Source organism: Electrona antarctica (genome assembly GCF_951216825.1).
Source record: "Electrona antarctica genome assembly, chromosome: 23".
Classification (NCBI taxonomy): Eukaryota; Metazoa; Chordata; class Actinopteri; order Myctophiformes; family Myctophidae; genus Electrona; species Electrona antarctica.
The window spans coordinates 11,500,270-11,513,355 of NC_136804.1; positions in this window are offsets into that span (position 1 = coordinate 11,500,270).

Sequence of the window (13,086 nt, forward strand, 5' to 3'; positions counted from 1 at the left end):
TGTAAAACGTAATTGCGTTCTCTATCTTCGGACGATAAAACCTCTATTCACTGTGTGGTGGTCTGAGGTATACCCAGTTGGATATTGTTAAAAAGGAGGTAACACCATGGCAAAAATGGTCATGTATTTCTGTCAGAAGACGCTGAGGGCTGATTTCTAAAACTATATTTCTAAAACTATGAAACATTTCAAAGATTCCTTTTCAGGCAAACATGTCCACCGTAAGATGAACCTAAATAGGTTTGAACGAGGTTTCTAGGTGTAAGTATGTAGGACTAGTAGCATGCCAAGGTTTGTGCTATTGCCATTGAGAATGCATTGGGCGTTTAAGTTAAATAACTCAGAAAATACAAAACATTTCGAAGTAAAAGGTTCCAGCATGTGTCTCCACAGTAAGCTGAATTATAAAAAGTGTGAATGGAGTTTCTAGGTGAAAGTGATTGAGCTGCCATTGAGCCCCATTATACATTTCTCAAATTTAAAGCACTATATTTCTAAAACTATGAAACATTTCAAAGATTCCTTTTCAGGCAAACATGTCCACCGTAAGATGAACCTAAATAGGTTTGAATGGGGTTTCTAGGTGTAAGTATGAAGGACTAGTAGCATGCCAAAGTTTGTGCTATTGCCATTGGGAATGCATTGGACGTTTAACTTAAAGAACTCAGAAACTACAAAACATTTCAAAGTAAAAAGTTCCAGCATGTGTCTCCACAGAAAGCTGAATTATAAAAAGTGTGAATGGAGTTTCTAGGTGAAAGTGCTTTTTTGACGTGCCAATATCTGCCATTGAGCCCCATTGTAAATGTCTCAAATTTGAAAGCACTATATTTCTAAAACGATGAAACATTTCAAAGATTCCTTTTCAGGCAAACATGTCCACCGTAAGATGAACCTAAATAGGTTTGAATGGGGTTTCTAGGTGTAAGTATGTAGGACTAGTAGCATGCCAAGGTTTGTGCTATTGCCATTGGGAATGCATTGGGCGTTTAACTTAAATAACTCAGAAACTACAAAACATTTCAAAGTAAAAAGTTCCAGCATGTGTCTCCACAGAAAGCTGAATTATAAAAAGTGTGAATGGAGTTTCTAGGTGAAAGTGCTTTTTTGACGTGCCAATATCTGCCATTGAGCCCCATTGTAAATGTCTCAAATTTGAAAGCACTATATTTCTAAAACGATGAAACATTTCAAAGATTCCTTTTCAGGCAAACATGTCCACCGTAAGATGAACCTAAATAGGTTTGAATGGGGTTTCTAGGTGTAAGTATGTAGGACTAGTAGCATGCCAAGGTTTGTGCTATTGCCATTGGGAATGCATTGGGCGTTTAACTTAAATAACTCAGAAACTACAAAACATTTCAAAGTAAAAAGTTCCAGCATGTGTCTCCACAGAAAGCTGAATTATAAAAAGTGTGAATGGAGTTTCTAGGTGAAAGTGCTTTTTTGACGTGCCAATATCTGCCATTGAGCCCCATTGTAAATGTCTCAAACTTGAAAGCACTATATTTCTAAAACGATGAAACATTTCAAAGATTCCTTTTCAGGCAAACATGTCCACCGTAAGATGAACCTAAATAGGTTTGAATGGGGTTTCTAGGTGTAAGTATGTAGGACTAGTAGCATGCCAAGGTTTGTGCTATTGCCATTGGGAATGCATTGGGCGTTTAACTTAAATAACTCAGAAACTACAAAACATTTCAAAGTAAAAAGTTCCAGCATGTGTCTCCACAGAAAGCTGAATTATAAAAAGTGTGAATGGAGTTTCTAGGTGAATGAATTTTTGACGTGCCACTATCTGCCATTCGAAATTTCTCAAATTTAAAGCACTATATTTCTAAAACTATGAAACATTTCAAAGATTCCTTTTCAGGCAAACATGTCCACCGTAAGATGAACCTAAATAGGTTTGAATGGGGATTTTAGGTGTAAGTATGGAGGACTAGTAGCATGCCAAAGTTATAATTTTTTTCGGACGGCTTACTATAGCATGTCGTTTTTCGTGATTTTGGACTATTTGAAAAAAAGATGAAAATCATGAAAAAACGACATACTATAGTTCATGGCTTCGGACGGCATACTATAGCATGTCGTTTTTCATGATTTTGGAGGATTTGAAAAAAAGATGAAAATCATGAAAAAACGACATACTATAGTTCATGGCTTCGGACGGCATACTATAGCATGTCGTTTTTCATGATTTTGGAGGATTTGAAAAAAAGATGAAAATCATGAAGAAACGAGTCCATGGTTTGGGACGGCATAATATATTTTGTCATATTTTCATGATTTCGGGACACTATGTCAGAGCCAGGACTTGAACCTGCAGCCTCCTGATTCCCAGGCAGGCTCTGTACCCAGTGAGCCACTGTGCATGCTGTTCTTAAAAGGCCGAATAGATAATGACAGAAGAGCCAGAGACTTGTTTCCAGTGTGGTTCATAAACATTCGAACATAACAACAGCAAAAGAAACAATAGACAAATCTCCTGTTATTTTATTTTTTGTATTTTATTTTTGTATCAATGTTGTACTTAAAGGGAACAGCAGACTGTGTTGTGGCAGGTAGCAAGTAGATCAGTGACTTAGCACACTGGCTGCATGACCTGGAGATTGTGGGTTCAAACCCAATTCAAATCTTTACTTGCCCAAATCTGCCATTGACCCCCATTCTGAATTTCTCAAATTTAAAAGCACTATATTTCTAAAACTATGAAACATTTCAAAGATTCCTTTTCAGGCAAACATGTCCACCGTAAGATGAACCTAAATAGGTTTGAATGGGGTTTCTAGGTGTAAGTATGTAGGACTAGTAGCATGCCAAAGTTTGTGCTATTGCCATTGGGAATGCATTGGGCGTTTAACTTAAATAACTCAGAAACTACAAAACATTTCAAAGTAAAAAGTTCCAGCATGTGTCTCCACAGAAAGCTGAATTATAAAAAGTGTGAATGGAGTTTCTAGGTGAATGAATTTTTGACGTGCCACTATCTGCCATTAGAAATTTCTCAAATTTAAAGCACTATATTTCTAAAACTATGAAACATTTCAAAGATTCCTTTTCAGGCAAACATGTCCACCGTATGATGAACCTAAATAGGTTTGAATGGGGATTTTAGGTGTAAGTATGTAGGACTAGTAGCATGCCAAAGTTATAATTTTTTTCGGACGGCTTACTATAGCATGTCGTTTTTCGTGATTTTGGACTATTTGAAAAAAAGATGAAAATCATGAAAAAACGACATACTATAGTTCATGGCTTCGGACGGCATACTATAGCATGTCGTTTTTCATGATTTTGGAGGATTTGAAAAAAATATGAAAATCATGAAAAAACGACATACTATAGTCCATGGTTTGGGACGGCATAATATATTTTGTCATATTTTCATGATTTTGGGACACTATGTCAGAGCCAGGACTTGAACCTGCAGCCTCCTGAGTCCTAGGCAGGCTCTGTACCCAGTGAGCCACTGAGCATGCTGTTCTTAAAAGGCCGAATAGATAATGACAGAAGAGCCAGAGACTTGTTTCCATTGTGGTTCATAAACATTCGAACATAACAGCAAAAGAAACAATAGACAAAGGTCAGGGGACCTTAGTATAATTGCCTTATTTGAATCTGAATCCAACATATAAAAAACATATTTGTGATTTTTGTTCGTTTAATTTGATTCCAGCAAACAGAAATTTGCTAGTTTTTCCTTTTTTTGTTCAGAATTGAAAAATGGGAAAACGTAGGCCTAACCGAAAAATCACAAAAATGGTGGTGCCTTAGTATAATTCTGTTTGAGTCCAGCAAATAGAAATTTTCTATTTTTTCCTTTTTTTGTTCAGAATTGAAAAATGGGAAAACGCTAAACGAAAAATCACAAAAATGGTGGTGCCTTAGTATAATTCTGTTTGAGTCCAGCAAACAGAAATTTGCTATTTTTTTCCTTTTTTTGTTCAGAATTGAAAAATGTGAAAACTCGAAGCCAAAACCCAGCTTTTAAAAGCTGCGTCAAAGTTGAGTTTTCAGGAGAAAAAAAGCACGCAAAAAAAGCTGTTCATTCCAAGCTTCAAAATGAAAAAGCTGGTATACATAGAGATAACATGGGAGCACGAAGCAAGAAGCTGCTTCTAGCTTCCTTGGTGTTAACACGGCTGATTATGCCTTTGGTTTTTTTGCACTACTGATTGTTACCCGTTTCCTTTCTTGTCAGTTAAAATCCATCTTGTCCATCACCTAACCCTAACCCTAGTTGTCTGGTACCAGATTGGTTACCATATGGTACCAGAACAAAACAAACAAAAGCAGTGTGAATTGTCTGGAACCAGTGGCGCAGTGTGTTAGAAAGCTGCCACATGATCGGGAGATGGTGAGTTCAAACCCCACTCAAGTCTTTACTTTCAAGACCGATTTCAGAAGAAGAAAAGCAACAAAAAAGCAGTGTGAATTGTCTGGAACCAGTGGCGAAGTGTTAGAACACTCCCACATGATCAGGAGATGGTGAGTTCAAACCCCATTCAAGTCTTTACCTTCAAGACCGATTTCAGAAGAAGAAAACCAACAAAAAAGCAGTATGAATTGTCTGGTACCAGTGGCGCAGTGTGTTAGACCGCTCCCACATGATCGGGAGATGGTGAGTTCAAACCCCACTCAAGTCTTTACTTTCAAGACCGATTTCAGAAGAAGAAAACCAACAAAAAAGCATTGGGAATTGTCTGGACCCAGTGGAGCAGTGTGTTAGGACGCTGCCACATGATCGGGAGATGGTGAGTTCAAACCCCACTCAAGTCTTAACTTTCAAGACCGATTTCAGAAGAAGAAAACAAACAATAAAGCAGTTGAATTGTCTGGAACCAATGGCGCAGTGTGTTAGGACGCTGCCACATGATCGGGAGATGGTGAGTTCAAACCCCACTCAAGTCTTTACTTTCAAGACCGATTTCAGAAGAAGAAAACCAACGACCTATCAACCAACACATTCAAAGGCATATCAATCCCATTAATCCATTTTCTTATCAAGTTGAAGGCATCCCGAATTTTGTTGAGGGTGGGTTGGGTGTTTCACGGTTTCTCATCAACTCCATGTTAAATCACCCAATTACCCCCCAACGGACACTAGCCCTAACCCTAACCCTAACCCTAACCCTAACCCTAACCCCAACCCTAGTTGTCTGGTACCAGATTGGTTACCAGATGGTACCAGAACAAAACAAACAAAAAAGCAATGTGGATTGTCTGGACCCAGTGGAGCAGTCTGTTAGGACGCTGCCACATGATCGGGAGATGGTGAGTTCAAACCCCACTCAAGTCTTAACTTTCAAGACCGATTTCAGAAGAAAAAAACAAACAATAAAGCAGTTGAATTTTCTGGAACCAATGGCGCAGTGTGTTTTGACGCTGCCACATGATCAGGAGATGGTGAGTTCCAACCCCACTCAAGTCTTTACTTTCAAGACCGATTTCAGAAGAAGAAAACCAACGACCTATCAACCAACACATTCAAAGGCATATCAATCCCATTAATCCATTTTCTTATCAAGTTGAAGGCATCCCGAATTTTGTTGAGGGTGGGTTGGGTGTTTCACGGTTTCTCATCAACTCCATGTTAAATCACCCAATTACCCCCCAACGGACACTAGCCCTAACCCTAACCCTAACCCTAACCCTAACCCTAACCCTAGTTGTCTGGTACCAGATTGGTTACCAGATGGTACCAGAACAAAACAAACAAAAAAGCAATGTGGATTGTCTGGAACCAGTGGCTCAGTGTGTTAGGACGCCTCCACAAGATCGGGAGATGGTGAGTTCAAACCCCACTCAAGTCTTTACTTTCAAGACCGATTTCAGGAGAAGAAAACAAACAAAAAAGCAGTGTGAATTGTCTGGACCCAGTGGGACAGTGTGTTAGGTCGCTGCCACATAATCGGGAGATGGTGAGTTCAAACCCCACTTAAGTCTTTACTTTCAAGACCGATTTCAGAAGAAGAAAACAAACAAAAAAGCATTGTGAATTGTCTGGACCCAGTGGGACAGTGTGTTAGGATGCTGCCACATGATCGGGAGATGGTGAGTTCAAACCCCACTCAAGTCTTTACTTTCAAGACCGATTTCAGAAGAAGAAAACCAACAAAAAATCTGTTTGAATTGTCTGAACCCAATGGCTCAGTGTGTTAGGACGCTGCCACATGATCGGAAGATGGTGAGTTCAAACCACACTCAAGTCTTTACTTTCAAGACCGATTTCAGAAGAAGAAAACCAACAAAAAATCTGTTTGAATTGTCTGAACCCAATGGCTCAGTGTGTTAGGACGCTGCCACATGTTCGGAAGATGGTGAGTTCAAACCCCACTCAAGTCTTTACTTTCAAGACCGATTTCAGAAGAAGAAAACCAACAAAAAGCAGTGTGAATTGTCTGGACCCAGTGTGTTAGGACGCTGCCACATGAGATGGTGAGTTCAAACCCCACTCAAGTCTTTACTTTCATGACCGATTTCAGAAGAAGAAAACAAACAAAAAAGCTGTGTGAATTGTCTGGACCCAGTGGGACAGTGTGTTAGGACTCTGCCACATGATCGGGAGATGGTGAGTTCAAACCCCACTCAAGTCTTTACTTTCAAGACCGATTTCCGAAGAATAAAACCAACAAAAAAGCATTGTGAATTGTCTGGACCCAATGGCTCAGTGTGTTAGGATGCTGCCACATGATCGGGAGATGGTGAGTTCAAACCCCACTCAAGTCTTTACTTTCAAGACCGATTTCAGAAGAAGAAAACCCCAAAAAAAGCATGTGAATTGTCTGGACCCAGTGGCTCAGTGTGTTAGGACGCTGCCACATGATCGGGAGATGGTGAGTTCAAACCCCACTCAAGTTCAAACCAAAAAATAGGTCCAGGGTGCAATCCCACCCAAGTCTTTACTGTGACACTTTGCTTTCCACACTCACATCAAGTAGCACAGAAAAGCTGTGTTGTAGTAACCAGCAGTTAGCTCAGTGTGATGAGAGGCTGTCCTTGGGAGCCACAGGTCCCGGGTTCAAATCCCACATTAGTCTTAACTCTGACACTTTGCTTTGCACACTGATTTCCAGAAGGACAACTTTAAAGTAGCCCAGAAATTCACCATGATTGTGTGCCGGTAAGTGGCCCAACGGATAAGTCAGATGATATCCGTAGTATACCTAGTAGAAGTGTGCCGGTTCAAACCCGACATACTCCTAGTAGGCGGTGATGGTTCAAATCACTGACACCTAGAGTAGGTGTGTCCCAGTGGATAAATCAGATGATATCTGTAGACTACCTAGTAGAAGTATGCCGGCCGACATACTCCTAGTAGGATGGTGCTAGTTCAAATCTGCACACACCTACAGTAGGTAGTAGTGTGTGCAGTTAAGTGGCCTGGTGGATAAATCAGATAATATCCATAGAATACCTAGTAGGAGTCTGCCAGTTCAAAGACATAGGATGGTGCTGGTTCAAATCACCATCACCTAGAGTAGGTAGGACCGTGTGCCGTTAATTGGCCCGGTGGATAAATCAGATAATATCTGTAGAATACCTAGTGGGATGGTGCTGATTCAAATCACCATCACCTAGAGTAGTTAGGACCGTGTGCCGTTAATTGGCCCGGTGGATAAATCAGAGTAGGCGAGGGGGCCCAGGCAGGGGGAGAGTAGGAGAGGAGGGAGGCCGGGGAGAGTAGGCGAGTGGGGAGGCCAGGCAGGGGTAGAGTAGGCGAGGAGGGAGGCCAGGCAGGGGTAGAGTAGGAGAGGGGGGAGGCCAGGCAGGGGGATAGTAGGTGAGGGGGGAGGCCAGGCAGGGGTAGAGTAGGAGAGGAGGGAGGCCAGGCAGGGGGAGAGTAGGAGAGGGGGGAGGCCAGGCAGGGCGGTGGGCGGTCTTCCTGTTTAAAAAAAAAATAAATTCTATATAAATTTAGAAAATTATTTTAAAAAAATAGGAAGAACAACACTGCCTTATCTCTCCCTGCCCACCACCTCTCCTACTCTCCCCCTGCCTGGACCCCCCTCTCCTACTCTACCCCTGCCTGGCCTCCCCCCTCACCTACTATCCCCCTGCCTGGCCTCCCTCCTCGCCTACTCTCCCCCTGCCTGGCCTCCCCCCTCTCCTACTCTCCCCCTGCCAGGCCTCCACCCTCGCCTACTCTCCACCTCGCCTGCCCCCCCCCCCCTCGCCTAATCTCCCCCTAACCTGACCCACCTTGCCTACTCTCCACCTCGCCTGCCCCCCCCCCTCGTCTACGCTCCACCTCACCTGTCCCCCCCCTCGCCTAATCGCCCCCTCGCCTGACCCCCCTCACATACTCCTTCCCCTAACTGACCAACCCTCACCTACTCTCCCCCTATCTACACCTCAACCTACTCTGCCCCTACATACTCTTACCTGACCCTCTACCTACTCTAGGTGATGGTGATTTGAACCAGCACCATCCTACGGATATTATCTGATTTATCCACCGGGCCAATTAACGGCACACGGTCCTACCTACTCTAGGTGATGGTGATTTGAACCAGCACCATCCTATGTCGGGTTTGAACTGGCAGACTTCTACTAGGTATTCTATGGATATCATCTGATTTATCCACCAGGCCACTTAACTGCACACACTCCTACCTACTGTAGGTGTTGGTGATTTGAACTAGCACCATCCTACTAGGAGTATGTCGGCCGGCATACTTCTACTAGGTAGTCTACAGATATCATCTGATTTATCCACTGGGACACACCTACTCTAGGTGTCAGTGATTTGAAACATCACCGCCTACTAGGAGTATGTCGGGTTTGAACCGGCACACTTCTACTAGGTATTCTACGGATATCATCTGATTCATCCACTGGGCCACTCCTACTCTAGGTGTCGGTAATTTGAACCATCACCGCCTACTAGGAGTATGTCGGGTTTGAACCGGCACACTTCTACTAGGTATACTACGGATATCATCTGACTTATCCGCTGGGCCACTTACCGGCACACAATCATGGTGAATTTCTGGGCTGCTTTAAAGTTGTCCTTCTGGAAATCAGTGTGCAAAGCAAAGTGTCACAGTTATGCCTAATGTGGGATTTGAACCCTGGACCTGTGGCTCCCAAGGACAGGCTCTCATCACACTGAGCTAACTGATGGTTCCTACAACACAGCTTTTCTGTGCTACTTGATGTCAGTGTAGAAAGCAAAGTGTCACAGTAAAGACCATGGTGGGATTGCACCCTGGACCTTTATTTTTTTGTTTGAACTTGAGTGGGGTTTGAACCCACCATCTCCTGATCATGTGGCAGCGTCCTAACACACTGAGCCACTGGGTCCAGACAATTCACTCTGCTTTCTTGTTGGTTTTCTTCTTCTGAAATCGGTCTTGAAAGTAAAGACTTGACTGGGACTTGAACTAACCATCTCTCGATCATGTGGCAACGTCCTAACACACTGCGCCACTGGGTCGAGACATTTCACACTGCTTTTTTGTTGTTTTTCTTCTTCTGAAATCGGTCTTGAAAGTAAAGACTTGAGTGGGGTTTGAACTCACCATCTCCCGATCATGTGGCAGCGTCCTAACACACTGCGCCACTGGTTCCAGACAATTCAACTGCTTTTTTTTTGGTTTTCTTCTTCTGAAATCGGTCTTGAAAGTAAAGACTTGAGTGGGGTTTGAACTCACCATCTCCCGATCATGTGGCAGCGTGCTAACACACAGCGCCACTGGGTCCAGACAATACACACTGCGCCACTGGGTCGAGACAATTCACACTGCTTTCTTGTTGGTTTTCTTCTTCTGAAATCGGTCTTGAAAGTAAAGACTTGAGTGGGGTTTGAACTCACCATCTCCCGATCATGTGGCAGCGTCCTAACACACTGCGCCACTGGTTCCAGACAATTCAACTGCTTCATTGTTGGTTTTCTTCTTCTGAAATCGGTCTTGAAAGTAAAGACTTGAGTGGGGTTTGAACTCACCATCTCCCGATCATGTGGCAGCGTCCTAACACACTGCGCCACTGGTTCCAGACAATTCAACTGCTTTTTTTTTGGTTTTCTTCTTCTGAAATCGGTCCAGTAAAAGGTTCCAGCATGTGTCTCCACAGTAAGCTGAATTATAAAAAGTGTGAATGGAGTTTCTAGGTGAAAGTGATTGAGCTGCCATTGACCCCCATTCTGAATTTCTCAAATTTAAAAGCACTATATTTCTAAAACTATGAAACATTTCAAAGATTCCTTTTCAGGCAAACATGTCCACCGTAAGATGAACCTAAATAGGTTTGAATGGGGTTTCTAGGTGTAAGTATGTAGGACTAGTAGCATGCCAAAGTTTGTGCTATTGCCATTGGGAATGCATTGGGCGTTTAACTTAAATAACTCAGAAACTACAAAACATTTCAAAGTAAAAAGTTCCAGCATGTGTCTCCACAGAAAGCTGAATTATAAAAAGTGTGAATGGAGTTTCTAGGTGAATGAATTTTTGACGTGCCACTATCTGCCATTAGACATTTCTCAAATTTAAAGCACTATATTTCTAAAACTATGAAACATTTCAAAGATTCCTTTTCAGGCAAACATGTCCATCGTATGATGAACCTAAATAGGTTTGAATGGGGATTTTAGGTGTAAGTATGTAGGACTAGTAGCATGCCAAAGTTATAATTTTTTTCGGACGGCTTACTATAGCATGTCGTTTTTCGTGATTTTGGACTATTTGAAAAAAAGATGAAAATCATGAAAAAACGACATACTATAGTTCATGGCTTCGGACGGCATACTATAGCATGTCGTTTTTCATGATTTTGGAGGATTTGAAAAAAAGATGAAAATCATGAAAAAACGACATACTATAGTCCATGGTTTGCGACGGCATAATATATTTTGTCATATTTTCATGATTTTGGGACACTATGTCAGAGCCAGGACTTGAACCTGCAGCCTCCTGATTCCCAGGCAGGCTCTGTACCCAGTGAGCCACTGTGCATGCTGTTCTTAAAAAGCCGAATAGATAATGACAGAAGAGCCAGAGACTTGTTTCCATTGTGGTTCATAAACATTCGAACATAACAGCAAAAGAAACAATAGACAAATCTCCTGTTATTTTATTTTTTGTATTTTATTTTTGTATCAATGTTGTACTCAAAGGGAACAGCAGACTCTGTTGTGGCAGGTAGCAAGTAGATCAGTGACTTAGCACACTGGCTGCATGACCTGGAGATTGTGGGTTCAAACCCCACTCAAATCTTTACTTGCCCAAATCTGCCATTGACCCCCATTCTGAATTTCTCAAATTTAAAAGCACTATATTTCTAAAACTATGAAACATTTCAAAGATTCCTTTTCAGGCAAACATGTCCACCGTAAGATAAACCTAAATAGGTTTGAATGGGGTTTCTAGGTGTAAGTATGTAGGACTAGTAGCATGCCAAAGTTTGTGCTATTGCCATTGGGAATGCATTGGGCGTTTAACTTAAATAACTCAGAAACTACAAAACATTTCAAAGTAAAAAGTTCCAGCATGTGTCTCCACAGAAAGCTGAATTATAAAAAGTGTGAATGGAGTTTCTAGGTGAAAGTGCTTTTTTGACGTGCCAATATCTGCCATTGAGCCCCATTGTAAATGTCTCAAATTTGAAAGCACTATATTTCTAAAACGATGAAACATTTCAAAGATTCCTTTTCAGGCAAACATGTCCACCGTAAGATGAACCTAAATAGGTTTGAATGGGGTTTCTAGGTGTAAGTATGTAGGACTAGTAGCATGCCAAGGTTTGTGCTATTGCCATTGGGAATGCATTGGGCGTTTAACTTAAATAACTCAGAAACTACGAAACATTTCAAAGTAAAAAGTTCCAGCATGTGTCTCCACAGAAAGCTGAATTATAAAAAGTGTGAATGGAGTTTCTAGGTGAAAGTGCTTTTTTGACGTGCCAATATCTGCCATTGAGCCCCATTGTAAATGTCTCAAATTTGAAAGCACTATATTTCTAAAACGATGAAACATTTCAAAGATTCCTTTTCAGGCAAACATGTCCACCGTAAGATGAACCTAAATAGGTTTGAATGGGGTTTCTAGGTGTAAGTATGTAGGACTAGTAGCATGCCAAGGTTTGTGCTATTGCCATTGGGAATGCATTGGGCGTTTAACTTAAATAACTCAGAAACTACAAAACATTTCAAAGTAAAAAGTTCCAGCATGTGTCTCCACAGAAAGCTGAATTATAAAAAGTGTGAATGGAGTTTCTAGGTGAAAGTGCTTTTTTGACGTGCCAATATCTGCCATTGAGCCCCATTGTAAATGTCTCAAATTTGAAAGCACTATATTTCTAAAACGATGAAACATTTCAAAGATTCCTTTTCAGGCAAACATGTCCACCGTAAGATGAACCTAAATAGGTTTGAATGGGGTTTCTAGGTGTAAGTATGTAGGACTAGTAGCATGCCAAGGTTTGTGCTATTGCCATTGGGAATGCATTGGGCGTTTAACTTAAATAACTCAGAAACTACAAAACATTTCAAAGTAAAAAGTTCCAGCATGTGTCTCCACAGAAAGCTGAATTATAAAAAGTGTGAATGGAGTTTCTAGGTGAAAGTGCTTTTTTGACGTGCCAATATCTGCCATTGAGCCCCATTGTAAATGTCTCAAATTTGAAAGCACTATATTTCTAAAACGATGAAACATTTCAAAGATTCCTTTTCAGGCAAACATGTCCACCGTAAGATGAACCTAAATAGGTTTGAATGGGGTTTCTAGGTGTAAGTATTTAGGACTAGTAGCATGCCAAGGTTTGTGCTATTGCCATTGGGAATGCATTGGGCGTTTAACTTAAATAACTCAGAAACTACAAAACATTTCAAAGTAAAAAGTTCCAGCATGTGTCTCCACAGAAAGCTGAATTATAAAAAGTGTGAATGGAGTTTCTAGGTGAAAGTGCTTTTTTGACGTGCCAATATCTGCCATTGAGCCCCATTGTAAATGTCTCAAATTTGAAAGCACTATATTTCTAAAACGATGAAACATTTCAAAGATTCCTTTTCAGGCAAACATGTCCACCGTAAGATGAACCTAAATAGGTTTGAATGGGGTTTCTAGGTGTAAGTATGTAGGACTA